At 43.8% G+C, this 15,707-nt stretch overlaps 1 protein-coding gene across 6 annotated transcripts in view; it reads right to left on the bottom strand.

Moving 5' to 3' along the window:
* The window catches only part of LOC126354343 (uncharacterized), a 322,836-nt gene that overhangs the window by 160,813 nt on the left and 146,316 nt on the right, over positions 1 to 15,707 (bottom strand). The gene's annotated exons all lie outside the window — the stretch shown is intronic.

Below are 15,707 nucleotides of genomic sequence, written 5' to 3'. Positions count from 1 at the left end.
GTGTTAGTGAAATGAAATTCTACACCAGTTTCTATGGATGATCTTGTACTGAAGTAGACGGAATAGCAGATACGCCAGGTATTAAATACGATGTAATAAAACCAGTCATTTATTGCAATTATTGCCTTTGAATATTTTATAGTGAAACATGAACCTTTAATGTTATGAAAAATACAGCACATCAGGTAATGTTCAAAGTGACTTATAGATGCTTCAGATCTATTGAGAAAGTGTTATTGTGGTATGTTATGCTTCGCAGTCTTACCTGGTGTGTCTTTACCTAATGAATTAACACCAGCAAGTAACAGCAGCAATAAAGAGCAGTCTGCAACAGTAACGACGTGGTGGGTAGGTGGTCATGGTGTTGAATTGCCAAATGGGCGACCCGTGTACAAAACACCTGGGCGCTATTTTTTTAATGAAAGTTACGAACTCTCCGACCGGCCATTGAAATGTTTTTCTCTAATTTTGGCAGTTATCATACGTTACATTGATTATAGAATATGAGTCATGTGGAAAGAATACGTTACCGTTGCAAGTAAATGCGATGAGTAGTGGGACAGGCGAGATACCGCACAGACGTCTCACAGAAATGAAAATAACAAATAAACGAGTGTGAACTATGTTACACAAAAGGAATTCAAGAGTCAATGCTTCCAAAACGGGACGCAATTTCACAAACGTTGAAAACATATGCTTTGACAGAGCACAGAGAAACTGCGTGATTGTGAAACTGCTGCGTTCATTTGTATCAGCTTATGTGGCAAACATCTATTTTTTCACAATTTCCTTGGAATTAATCACATTTACGTTAGTACGAACACCTAAATCGGGAAAGGAGGCATATCTCCCTCATTTGCCAGGCGTAGAACTTAGGTGCTTCGATAAGAAAAACAATGGTTCAAATGGCTCTGAGCACTATGGGACTTAACATCTGAGGTCATCAGTCCCCTAGAACTTAGAACTACTTAAACCTAACTCACCTAAGGACATTACACACATCCATGCCCGAGGCAGGATTCGAACTTGCGACAGTAGCAGTCGCGCGGTTCCGGACTGATGCGCCTAGAACCGCTCGGCCACCGCGGCCGGCGCTTCGATAAGATATACCTATCATAAGACACACGTACCGCCACTAATATCGTGTATGACACACTAGACGTGTTTTGTGGTCGACAATTCGGCTGACTTGTCCCCTTGTCATCAAACGTTTGCCGCTCCCATTCCAAAGCCACTTCCTTTCTGCTGCTAATGGAGTAGTTGTGCAGAATCAACTGTCATTACAGGTCCCCTACCTTACACCTCGCTGCTGCAAACAGACCTTACACCACGACAAAGACACAAATTTTAATAAAGCGAATAGCGGAAAAAAATTGATACGAGGGAGATACGAACACGGTTGGCAGTCGAACACCGTTACCATATTTGTGTGTGTGTGTGTGTGTGTGTGTGTGTGTGTGTGTCTTTTGTTTATTCTGTTTGATCGTAGCGGACGTCATATGGCATCCGTTGAAGTTCGTTGGTGATTCCCTCAAAAATGGCTCTGAGCACTACTATAGCACTTAACTTCTGAGGTCATCAGTCCCCTAGAACGTAGAACTACTTAAACCTAACCTAAGGACGTCACACACATCCATGCCCGAGGCAGGATTCGAACCTGCGACCGTAGAGGTCGCGCGTTTCCAAACTGAAACGCCTAGGACCGCGCGGCCACACCGGCCGGCTGATCCCCTCACTCAGGTTTTTTCTTGTTCTTGGAACTTTTATTTTTCTATTTTGCCTTCTTCCTGTTTTCATGCTTCATCTGTGTACAGTTATTCGCGGGCTGTCCACTGGGCAGTGTTACCACTAAATCTGAGGAGATGCGATGGGGAGTTTCCCTTGTCAAAAGTAATGGCCTGCAACACGCCACGATAAGACGCCATGTATGACAGTGGACCATAATAAGTGCTTTAAGTGACAGACAGGTGGCGTGCACGTAGGCCAACAGCGCCCATTTGTGTGACCGGACAAGTCAGTGTTACGCAACGCTCAATGGGTGCGAAGCCGTCACACCAAACGGAAACGTGTAACCAAGTGTTGCTGCGCCTCGCCGGCATCACAGTGTGGAATAGCGGCATGTGAGAGCGTTCGAAGGAGCCAGAATGATGAGGGCCCGTCGTTTCACGAGAATGCGGCTCTCACAGGAAACATTTCTTCAAAATGAGGCGTTTGTGGAACCAGTGGAGGGATGAGGGTGGTACACAGCCACTGCTGCGTACTGGACGGCCCAGAGCGAGAAGACCGCCATCTTGTCCACTTGGCCCTAACGGACAAAATAGCTTCCTGCACAGTAGTGATGGGCTTAACTGCGATTTTGCAATATCAGTGATTTCTGTGAATGCTTCTTTTCAGTATCTGTTTTTCTTAACTGTGATTTGTCGCAGTTAAGGAACGTAGGTCGTGTATCCTTCCGCCACAGCTTTTTCTGCGATTTCTGCTACTTCCGCGATTTCTGTGACTTTTGCTACTTCTGCTATTTCTGTGACTTCTGCTACTTCTGCGATTTCTGTGACTCATGCAATTTCTGTGACTTCTGCTACTTCTGCGATTTCTGTGACTCCTGCTACTTCTGCGATTTCTGCTACTTCTGCGATTTCTGTGACTTCTGCTATTTCTGCGATTTCTGTGACTTCTGCGATTTCTGTGACTTACCACCGTATGAGAAAGTAACATGTGCCCACACAGAAAATTGCATCTCAACAAACCTGTCATTGGTAAGTAAGTTTTACGTTTGTTCTTCCGTTGGCTTTAATTATGTATTAAAGAAGCAACTGTGAAAACATTAATAGCTTAATTAATATGTAAGCGGCCATTCAGTAGCGTAACAGTTCGTGTTTAGAAAATGAATTCTATCTCATTGTTATGTTCACAGGTACCCGAACTACATTTCAGTCACTCAGTAAATTGATAACTCAAAATACATTGTCACCAGATCTGGAGAAATTGCCACTGCGTCTTTAGACCGTTTTCGTCAGACGAGAGGTTAGTTTCTAAGTGTTTCGATGGACTTAAGTACTTCAGTGAGATCGTTCTTGCAAATGTGAAATATACCCCATTGAGTGGCTTTCATTACAGCAAATATTAGCAATCTACTCTGTCAATTATATTTCTTGTAATTAGTGAGAGCAAAAATTGTTTAATAATGCTTGTGATTTTGCTGACACAGTTCTGACTCTTGATTACTGGTTGCTGTACGTATTTATCCACATCAAGTCTGTTGAGAGAGACTCGTGAAGATTCAAGACAGCTCTTAGAGGATTTGCAGTTTAAAAGTGACATAATTGTGAAATAAGTGTGCAGATGAGTGATTAAACTGTGTTTTATTGAAGTTGTTATGCAATTTTAAAGGAATAATAAATGTTAAATACAGTGAGTGAATAATGAGAATCTCATTTTCCACATGTTTAAGCCGTCCTATACCCGTAATTTTCCGCCACTTATTTACTGGTAAACACTAGTTGGGGAGTGACATGCCCCCCCCCCCCCCTTTCTCCACAATCTTGGTGTGACACTGATCTGTAACATTCATTTTGAGGCTGTTGATATGAAAGTGGGAAGTACAGATCTTCCAGTTAAATCAGTAATAGCTTAAGTGCAGTACTTGAAAGTAACACAGGAAAAGCTTACTTATGTAGGTGGTAGTAGTGTCGGCAAAAAGTTCGTGTGTGTGAAGTTGCCATGTAGAACAGCAGGTGTAAAACTTTTATCCCGAGTCTTGAACTGTGTTGGAATAAAAGTGAGGCATTCATATGACTCAATAATGCTGTTTTCATTTCACTACACTTATACAGATGTCTGAGTTCTGCTGTGTTAACATTGCAAAGTCCTGTAGGCATGTGGAGCATTAACCAAAACTGTCATATTGGAAGCAGAATCACATTTGTTACGTTACGTGATACTTTCAGGAGAAAAAGGCAATGTTGCTTCTTATTAATATAATACATTCAGAGTCACAGCTGTGTTTGACCAGCCATAACTGATGCTGAATGTGCATGTCGTCATATAATGTGAAGGGCTTATTTCAATAGTGGCACAAGTCCATTACCTCCACTTTTCTGTCTATAATGCTTCTGAAATTAATGATCCAAACAAACATTAATAAAGGTTCATTTCTAGCAAGAAGCCATATGCTCGAATATTTCTGGTATCTCAACTGCAGACTTTCCAGCGCTCAATTAACTTTACGACTCCGTATCTCAAAATGAACAAAAATGGACTTGTACCACTAGTCATTCATATGCACACACAACACACCGATCTCGTGAGGCACAAGGCTCTCATGACGAAGTACGTACGTCGTTCAACAGATGACACTAGGAAAAGAATGTTAACTGCGCTTTTTAGTTGCTACTATCGACTTGTCACGGAAATCGCAGTTAGACTACATAGCGTGTCGCAGAGATGAGCGTAGTACGACCTTTGGCCAACAGATGGCACGGTTAACTGCGCTTTTTAGTTGCTACTTGCGACTTCTAGCCTCGACTTGGCACTTAAATTGCAGAAACTAGTACGGAATTCGGCCAACAGATGGATCACGGCGTTGAATGTGAAATGCTACTTGCGACTGCTAACTGTGACTGAAATCGCAGTTAGATTTTGTAAAGTTGTTATTGTGACATCTGTGACTTCTCAATCACTGTGATTTCTAACAGATACGCGATTTCCTGCACACCACTGCTGCACAGAGTTGGCATGACGAGAGGCCCTACAGCCCTGCAGTAAGTGTGGACATGTCTGCGTCAACGGTTCAACGCAGTCTTCTGAAGGTTGGAATGGGGACATCCGAGCCATTGCGTCGGCTTCCACAGACCAGAAGCCACCAAAGCCACAGACTGCAATGGGCACGAGAACGCCGACACTGGCGTGCTTACTGGCAAAATGTACTTTTTTCGACGAGTCCCGATGCAACTTGTCCTGTAGTGATGGCCGCATACGCTTTCGACGCGTCGCTAGTGAATGCAGTCGGGCAGACTATTGTTGAGCGGCGTAACGGACAAGCGCCAAGTGTGATGGTTTCAGGGGCCGATGCCTACAACACGCGATCTCGCCTCCACGCGATCTCGTCTTCAGTCAGAACCGCTACCTTTACATCAGGCAGGATTTACAGACTCGCTGCCCATCCTACAGACCATTCCACATGTCGTATTTCAGCAGGGCAACGCGGGACGATTGTGATAAGAAATGTGCAAGAACGACGGGTATGTTGCTTCCCTGGGCTGCCCGTTTACCTGACGTATCACTCATCGAACATGTTTGGGATGTAGTTGATCGAGAGCTTGTTCGTTCAGGCCGTCCTACAGCCACAGCTGATGCTTTGTGGATGTGCATGCAAACCGCGTGGCACAGTATTTCCCAGCAGCTCTGACTGCAGCACGTGGTGGCGCTATTCCGTACTGAATTTTCACAGTCACAATGCGTGTAGAGGTCTATAGTGTTACTCCTTTCTGTAGTGTCATGTCCGTAATCAATGGAAAAAATTTCATGTGATCACTTCTCTCCGTCTTGGTTTTACGCTTTTTCGAGACAGTAGTGCATTAGCCGGCATACTATCGCGTGATCAACGGCAGCTTTCACTAAATGTGGAAAACCTTAATGCAGGCGATGAGGAATAACAATCCCGCAATGTTCGAATACAGCATTTGTAGTCTTCTGATTAACACAATCACGTCTATTAAATGCATAGGCTTAACGTTGCTAAGCGATATGACACGGAACGAATAGCTGTGGACAAGCGTAGGGAAGCCGAATGGTCGACTTCGATTTATTGGGAAAATTTTAGGAAATTGTGGTTCCTCTGACTGCATACAACACTATTCTTGAGTACTGCTCGAGTGTTTGGAGTCTTCGCCAGGTCGGATTAAAGGAAAACATCGAAGCAATTCAGAGGCGGCATGTAGATTCAAATTCAAAATGGTTCAAATGGCTCTGAGCACTAAGGGACTCAACTGCTGTGGTCATCAGTCCCGTAGAACTTAGAACTACTTAAACCTAACTAACCTAAGGACATCACACACATCCATGCCCGAGGTAGGATTCGAACCTGGGACCGTAGCAGTCGCACGGTTCCGGACTGCGCGCCTAGAACCGCGAGACCACTGCGGCCGGCTCATGTAGATTCGTTCGATTAACACGCCAGTATTACGGAGATGCTTCGTGAACTCAAATGGGATTCCCTGGAAGGAAGATGACAGTTAATTCGCGTAACGCTATTGAGAAAATTTAGAGAACCAGCGTTTGAAACTGACTGCCGCTAACGTATATTCCGCGCCAGGTTCATGAACATAACTAAGAGAAAGTAGATTCGTGTAGTGGCATGTAGATAGTATTTTTCCCTCGTTCTGTTTGATTGTGAGAGTGAAACAGGAAAGGAAATGACTAGTCGTGGTACAAGGTAGCCTCTGCCATACACCATACGGCGGCTTGCGGAGTTCGCACGTAGCTGTAGATGTAGACTGTGATTAACCTAACAAAAATCTGGAATGATGGCACCCAAAAATAAGTTTGTGAATGCACGTGGACAGTGCTTCAGCAATGAATTTCGCCGGTTTCAGTTTAGTTCACAACGTACGTGGGACTTGTTAAATAATTACTAGGTTTCTGGAACCTGTTACTTCTTGGCATTTGAATTGTTACTTATAATTGTTGGTTTAATCCATCCTTATATTTCATTCATTGTTGCGACAGGTGTGCCCTCCCATTCCAACAGACCAGATATCTAAATCTATTGTCCATGAGTGTTGATACGTAGATCTTCGAGGATAAGCCTACGTGCGGGTGCCAACTCTCCTTTGACCTATTAACCACGCGTTGTGACCGTGATCTGCTTTTAGCTAGACGTTTCTTCAAAAGCAATGCCAAACAAATTTATAAGGTTAACACTGCGTTTTTACTTTTTTAAAGCAATTTTCATGCTAATAACTTATTGTTAATAACCAGGTTCATGGGCAGCTGATTATTCATTACAGATACTTCCAGTAGGCCGAAGTCGCGAAATACAGCAAATGCGGTGTATTTCAATTCTGTTTGCTTCAGTTCTGGTGTGCAACTGTCACATCATAATGGAAACGTCGAACTCCAAGGAAAGACACTGTTGCAGTCTGTTCTCCATTTCTCGATCGTTACGAAGTGAAACTTGACGGATTGTAGAACTGATGTTTCATGGTCTCATTATGATGTCTACGGCTACGAACTGCTTTCTGTTGACAGGACAAGACCTAAGAGTAAAGGTGCTCTTAGAGATGATCACACATTCCAGTGTGGAATCAACGTTACTTCGATTTGAGTTGATGAAGATATGATGGGAGGCTAATCTGGACAAACCACAGACGATATACACAAGCATAAATTCAAGATGGAATCCAGAATGAGATTTCTACTCGGCAGCGGAGCGTGTGCTGATTTGAAACTTGCTGTCAGATTAAAACTGTGTGCCGGACCGAGACTCGAACTCGGGCGTGACCTTCGCCTTGCGCGGGCAAAACCTCTACCAACTGAGCTACGCAAGCATGACCCACGATCCGTCTTCACAGCTTTAAATTAGTGCACTTTCCCACGAAAGGCAAAGGTCCCGAGTTCGAGTCTCGGTCCGGCACAAACTTTTAATCTGCCGGGAAGTTTCAAGATGGAATGTCTGCCAGTGGAGCTAAGAGGCTGACTCAACTCTTACCCGTTCACAGCTACATAAATTATTTAATAGAGGCGTTCCTTTCTGGTATTGGCCAGGAACACTTTTTACTACCATATAGACATTAACACACAGGGTGCGGTGCTTACATCCGAGCAAGTTTCAATTTAAATTTCCCGCTGTATCGTATTTCCGCCGGAGGCCGTGACTGGCGTTCTTTAAATCCATAGGCATCTAGTAAACAGTCAGAACTTCAAAATGGCCGACATGTTAAGAACAAGTGGGGAGTACAACAGAGGAGACGTGATTGTCGAAAGTCTTCGCGCTGGGCGCTTGCCCACTGAAACAGTTCGTTTCTTCAGATACCCGAGATCAACTGTTTACGTAGTTGTGGCCATGTATAACGCTTAGGAGAAGCCTGGGGAAGGTTCTGCTAACCCAGCGAGGAAACCTCACTCGAGGAAACGCGTGTCACGAACAGCGGCAGTCATCGATAAGCCTCAGACGCTGATTTCAGTGGACCCGGGGCAGTCGCTGAGGAAGCCGGTATCAGTGTTGAATGTGAGAGAGCGAACAATGCGTCGGATGGCAGAGGAGCGCCTCATACGAGCCTTAGTCCACTGGTCAAAGGCGTTCTGCCTACCCAATAGCCCGGATTTTAACCCCCTCGACTACCATGTTTGGGGCGTAGACGGAAGAATTACCAATAAGACGAGGTACCCTAATGTCGTATCTCTACACACCGCTATCGCAGCATCATTCGCGAATAGGGACAGCGCGTTTTAAAGAACGCGCGCGATCGCTTCAGGACTAGATTGGAGGCGATCATTTCGGCTGGGGGGGGGGGGGGGGGGGGGCGGGAAAGTTTGCATCAGGTATTCAAAAATGGCTCTAAGCACTATGGGACTTAACATCTGAGGTCATCAGTCCCCTAGGCTTAGAACTATTTAAACCTAACTAACCTGTGGACATCACACACATCCACGCCCGAGGCAGGATTCGAACTTGCGACCGTAGCAGCAGCGCGGTTCCGTACTGAAGCGCCTAGAACCGCTCGGCCACAGAAGCCGGCACATCAAGTAATGTTACTCTCGAAAGATACTACTACTTACATGTAAAAGGACTTTCATTTTCATATGTAGTTTGTTTTAAAAATTTTGATTTTTTTAAAAAAAGGTTCATTTGTGCGGATTTAAGCACCGCACCCTGTATACGCATACTTTTTGTGTTCCATCGTATCACGTTTCAAGGTCATGAGCGACCCCATTAACACTCAGATGTCCTAAAATAGAATTTTGTATCATTTATGAATGTACTCCACTAGTCTAATGGGTGCTTTTCTCTAACTCTGTATTGAAGCTCCTCTTCCCCGCCTCATCTGAAGCCCTAGTTCAATTCCATAGAAGAAAATTTCACACTGGGAAAATAAGACGGGGTAGTATGCTACCGTCTATTTACTCACTCACCAATACTGTAATGAGAAAGTACTGTGGCAGTGACTGTAGTGCGGAGCCCTCGAAGATATTCATCGTATGGTAATTCGTGAATTGGCTGCCTTTCGAAGTTTAATTGGCTTCGTGGCACAATTTCTCAGAAACTTTATCGGTAAACTGGCGTGGGGAGATAATGGAGGTTCTAGACAAAAAAACAGTTTTATGACATGGATACATTGCCTTTTAATAGCGTCTCAGAATCACTGAGAATGTCCTTCGTTTCACGTTCTAGCTGACTCCGTCATATTGTCATAAAGCTGAATAAATCGTAGAAGGGTCTGAAACTTCGAGAACTACCCCAAGGTTACACAGACAGCTGGTGGGCTTCAAGTTTCCATGAACTGCAGGCGATGAATCACCTGTCTTGATCAGAGCTTTTTTTTTTACCTTGATTTAATTAACAAGAAGTGTTTACACCTTTATGGAATATCAGGCATTCGATGCGAACTAAGACAGGAATTTGACATCATATGCGCCAGGATACCGGCAGCGTGAAAATTAACGGCGAAAAAAGCTGACACAGTGATGGACTGGTATGCACGGCGGATCGAGGCTGCAAGAACCGGTTTTCACGTAACGGCGGACTGGGCAACCCAAGTCCTGATTTACGAATATTTTTATCCTCGTAATGCTTGCTTTAGCCACGACAGGCGAAAGGGTCTTCTAGTACATGAAGGACTCAACCTTTCACAGTCACGTTTTCAGAATAAAATTTGTCAAGTTTTGCAGATACACTGTAGTCCTAAGTTGTCTCAAGGGCACACCGTCTGAGGTAGAGGGCGCGCCGGACGCTACCAGTCCTCACTAGCCCTGTGCGACACGGATAAAACATGAGAGCGATACTTAATATGGCACACGTCGCTTACACTGGTTCTTTATTAAGTAATATATACTTCAGCAAAAAGGAGACTGAGGTGCAGGTTACTGGCATCACGGGATTAATGGTTCTGTTGTTGTGATGGTCAATCTCAAGACCCCTTTAATGCATCACTCAACGCTAGAAAATCCTCTGCAAATATTTTTTTATCCGTCATAACTACTGCAGTCTACATCCGTTTCAACTACATTACGGTATTCGAGATCTTTATCCAACTCCCACTAATCTTATGGAGAGTTGCCTGAATTGTACAACTTTTCAGATCGCATGCATTGTAGCCTGAACAGTAAGTTACAAAATTATTTAAACAATGCCATCCTTAATAGCTGGATGTCCTTTTCGGTATCTGGTGTAAAGAACGGAAATTCTGGAAAAAATAAACGCATCACAGTTATTTTCTAAACATCTGCAAGTGATACAAATTAGGAATCCGGTTTCCTAACCTGTACCAGTGGATGCATAGACTGCACCACCCTCATTATCTATGTCCCTTAGCTTAAACATGTGTACTAGTCTAAAATTCCATATTGCCACTCATATCCCTTTCTCCTGCTCACTCTGCATGATCCACAGTTTGTATTTCATGTATCCGATCTTTTCTTCCCCGGCCTTCTTCACACAACTGTCTATACTGGTTTTCAAAGGAATTTCTGTTGTGTGTAGAGTCTCCAAAACCATTTGATGTGGAGCTGTAGTTCTAGATGTTTGCTCCTGCGCTTTGGTTAGCTTTTATATTTGAATGGCCCTCGTCAGGTAACAGGCTTATCGGGTCCAAAAATGGTTCAAATGGCTCTGAGCACTATGGGACTCAACTGCTATGGTCATCAGTCCCCTAGAACTTAGAACTACTTAAAACTAACTAACCTAAGGACATCACACACACCCATGCCCGAGGCAGGATTCGAACCTGCGACCGTAACAGCAGCACGGCTCCGGACTGGAGCGCCCAGAACCGCACGGTCACCGCGGCCGGCGCTTATCGGGTAGAACTTCAAGTTGTGCTTGGAGCTACAATCAGTCCCTTTGGATTCGGGGATATTTTTTGGTTAGACGCCTTCAGCATTTTTGACTAACATGGCGTCTACTGTACTGAAATTGTGTGGCAGTCTGTTCCATTCTACATGTTGTTGTTGTTGTGGTTTTCAGTCCTGAGACTGGTTTGATGCAGCTCTCCATGCTACTCTATCCTGTGCAAGCTTCTTCATCTCCCAGTACCTACTGCAACCTACGTCCTTCTGAATCTGCTTACTGTATTCATCTCTTGGTCTTCCTCTACGATTTTTACCCTCCACGGTGCCCTCCCATTCTACATTATCAAACGAAAACTTAGTTGCGTTCGATGTGCTTAAACTGGCACATCGTCTTTTCAAACGTATAAATATGATATTCCAATTAGTTTTCAACTTCAATTGAACATATTGCGGTAGCGGTTGAGGCAGCCGCTCCTGAGAAGTGGTAAATCCGGCTTCGAGTCCCGGTCAGGCACAAATTTTCAACTTTCGCCATTGCATTACCACAACGCCCGGTTCGGCTAGCCGTTACGATTTTCCAGCCTCCATTCCATTTTCTTCCCCTTCCTACATTTCATGTTTATATTTTACAATTGCTAAGCTGAAAGTTCTGGCAACGGCCTTCCCGCAGTGGACACACCGGTTCAGGTGAGACCACCGCATTTAAGCGCTGTCGGGTGTGGTCGGCACTTGGATGGGTGACCACCCAGCCCGCCATGCGCTATTGCTTTTTTCGGGGTGCACTCAGCCTCGTGCTGCCAATTGAAGAGCTACTCGGCAGAATAGTAGTGACTTTGGTCAAGAATACCATCTTACGACCGGGAGAGCGGTGTGCTGACCCCACGCCCCTCCTATCCGCATCCTCCACAGTGGATGACACGGCGGTCGGATGGTCCCGGTAGGCCACTCGTGGCCTGACGACGGAGTGCTAAGATGAAAGTTCCAGTTACGACTTTACTACTATTAATATCCGATTTATACGCAAATGGAAATAGCCAACAGGAAAGGTAAAATATTTCGTTCTGTTCTGTCACAGTAAACATGACACTGTGAAGTAACATTGTGTATAGTTACGCAGTCTCCATTCACTGTCTCACTGCACAAATCCACTGAATAAAAGAACAGATTTCAAAGCCGATATTTCTTGACGCTGCCTGATTACGCCAATCCGTTGTCGCTGACTATTAGTATCAGTTTTTCGAAGTATGTAGTGGCTGGAATTATGTACCAAACACTATATAATTCACTGTTAAAATAATACATTGAAAAGTAGTAAGTTATGGCTGGTTCTAAGCATTAAGTTTTAGAAAAGTGGCTGCTGAATTATATTTAGGGTATACAGAAGAATAAGGGAAACAAAATCGGTCCAATGCAGTATATCAACTATCTTTTACAGCTGGTGTGTGTGTGTGTGTGGAAGGGAGGGGGGGGAGTACTTCTTAAAATAAGTTTTTACGTTTTGAGAGAATGAGGTGGCCATCGGAATGATTGCATTATTTGTTTCCTGATACTTCAAATGGTTCTGAGCACTATGGGACAACTTCTGAGGTCATCAGTCCCCTAGAACGTAGAACTGCTGAAACCTAACTAACCTAAAGACCATGCTAGAGGCAGGATTCGAACCTGCGACCGTAGCGGTCGCGCGGCTCCAGACTATAGCGCCTAGAACCGCTCGGCCACTTCGGCCGGCTAGATGTTTCCTTATACTATTCGCTACATCAACGAGACCTTATGATAGGTCCTTTTTCCAGTTGTTCATGGCGACACGGCCCATCGAGTAGGATCTATGAACGTCGCCTTATTCCTATAGTCCGCTTTGGATATTTTAAAAGCGGAGTTTCAGTGCCGACGTCTAAACTTTCAGTCTTTGTGGTAACAAATAAAAGATCTAGGGTACTTCCACTACTGCTATAAATCTGTCACTTCGTTTGCACGAATGTTCTGTTCCCACATTTGATACAAGAAGCCGAAATTGTTTTTATTATATACTCGGACATTTCTGTGAACTTTTGTTTGATAGCTGTCAGTATTAGCGACAAACTAAACATTAAAATTGATGACTACCTCGTAAACTAAAGCATTCTGTTTCCTTGGAAGCAAAATAACGCCTGAAGGACAATACAAGAGAAATATAAGAAGCCAAGAGAAATCGAATAATTTAAAACATATGCCCTAATAATCTAAGAACGAAACTTCTGGAAAAGTACGACTGAAGCATAGCGGTATGTGGAAAAATGGACAGTCGGAAAACTGGAAAAGAAAGGAAACGAAGGAACTGAAACGTGGTGTTACAAAAGGATGGTGAAAAATCAATTGAATCTACATCTACATCTATATTTATACTCCGCAAGCTACCCAACGGTGGGCACTTTAAGTGCCACTTTAAGTGCCACTGTCATTACTTCCCTTTTCTGTTCCACTCGCGTATGGTTCGCGGGAAGAACGATTGTCTGAAAGCCTCCGTGCGCGCTCGAATCTCCCTAATTTTGCATTCGTGATCTTCTCGGGCGGTATAAGTAGGGGGAAGCAATATATTCGATACCTCATCCAGAAACGCACCCTCTCGAAACCTGGCGAGCAAGCTACACTGCGATGCAGAGCAGCCTCTCTTGCAGAATCTGCCACTTGAGTTTGTTAAACATCTCCGTAACGCTATCACGGTTACCAAATAACCCTATGACGAAACGCGCCGCTCTTATTTGGATCTTCTCTATCTCCTCCGTCAACCCGATCTGGTACGGATCCCACACTGATGAGCAATACTCAAGTATAGATCGAACGAGTGTTTTGTAAGCCACCTCCTTTGTTGATGGACTACATTTTCTAAGGACTCTCCCAATGAATCTCAACCTGGTGCCCGCCTTACCAACAATTAATTTTATATGATCATTCCACTTCAAATAGTGCCGCACGCATACTCCCAGATACTTTACAGAAGTAACTGCTACCAGTGTTTGTTCCGCTATCATATAACCATACAATAAAGGATCCTTCTTTCTATGTATTCGCAATACATTGCATTTGTCTATGTTAAGGGTCAGTTGCCACTCCCTGCACCAAGAGCGTATCCGCTGCAGATCTTCTTGCATTTCGCTACAATTTTCTAATGCTTCAACTTTTCTGTATACTACAGCATCATCCGCGAAAAGCCGCATGGAACTTCCGACACTATCTATCTATCTATGGTATGCGGAGATTATCTGCAGAGTTTGCAATGAAAAGACTGTGTGGAAAACACAGGCTAGAAAAGGGGATATGAAGATACGATACGTGTTAAGACACCAGGAAGTACCTTCCGTTATACTAGAGAGAACTATAGGGGGCAATAATTGTAAGGGAACATGTAAAACAACTGAAACTGAGAACATAGCGTGTAGGTGCTACACTGTGACGAAAATATTTAGCAGAGGACAGGAATTCGTGGCGGACTGCATCAATTAGACACAAGACTGAAGATAAATGATTTTATAAAATGTCTTTATAATTAAAGCGCTGGCTTTGCAGAGAATGATACTTAACTACGGAGAGTACTCTGGAATTTGGAACTTTTCTATTGTTTGATCACTGATATACTGCTGTAGATCTGAAACTAATACAAAACGTGTCTAATATTCACCGCTGAAAGCTGTAGTGGGATTGTTTCGACTATAAGAGGGACTGCCAGTTCATATTAGACACCGAGTGAACATTGCGCAGTAGGCACGATATGTAGATGGTTTTCTTTTCATGTCTTCTGTTGGATCCAGAAAAACTGACGAAACAGTCATCCTGATGACCATACTGAGGCGAGACATTGATGAACTGAAATTATAAGCTTGCTATTTTATTTATTTAGCTACTTTCATTTAGTTATTAACGTGCTCAGATCAGGGGCATTAACGCGGCGCCTACATAGGACAAGGGTTCATGGGGGTAGATCAGGGTGAGGCTCGATTTTGGAACCGATATTAATGATTCTTTAAATAATTACAAAACTGACTTTAGACCTTTATTCTGTGTGATATCGATAGCAACGAAGTCACGGAGTAGGTGCAAGTTCATAATTTGGCACTACGAGACACCGACTACGAGCGTCGCTCCGGATTCAGCCCCCTTCATCAAGAGCAGACGGCTGGGACACTTCACTTCAGCTTCGCTTCATATAGAGACTGCACTACTTACGACGAGTCTAAGGCTTCGCACTTCAGTGCAAAGTTATCTATTCATCTTACGCTAAAGTAAAGGTGTTTTTAATTCACACTGCAGTGCCGAGAGATTTTCACCTTTTCCTGCTCCTTCTCGCTTTCGTCATTCGGCCAACCTTTCAGTTTTCAGGAGCAGATCCATGCCCCGCCTTCCAGGCGGGATACTAAATTCTGTTTTCGTAAGATTGAATTATGCATTTTTAAGTAAAAGATTGCACCCAGAGGACACAACGCGACATGAACAAAAGGCCTTCGAGGAGTGCGAGGGCGATTGGTGGGTTCCGTGACCTCCAAAATTTTCAGTATAAAAAAAAATTCAAAAGCTGCTTTGAAACAGATGACATTGTCTAACGTAGTACGTAGGGATATGTAAAAAATGGTTTTTAGCAAAATGGCGGCACTCTGAAATGAAAGTAAATTTTTTCAACAAGAAATCGTTATAAAAACATGCACTAAAATCGAAATTAAAATATGACG

The sequence above is a fragment of the Schistocerca gregaria genome, chromosome 3, assembly GCF_023897955.1.
Source record: "Schistocerca gregaria isolate iqSchGreg1 chromosome 3, iqSchGreg1.2, whole genome shotgun sequence".
In the NCBI taxonomy this organism is placed as follows: Eukaryota; Metazoa; Arthropoda; class Insecta; order Orthoptera; family Acrididae; genus Schistocerca; species Schistocerca gregaria.
The sequence above is the reverse complement of the archived record's forward strand: the minus strand, read 5'-3'. Positions and strand labels throughout refer to the sequence as shown.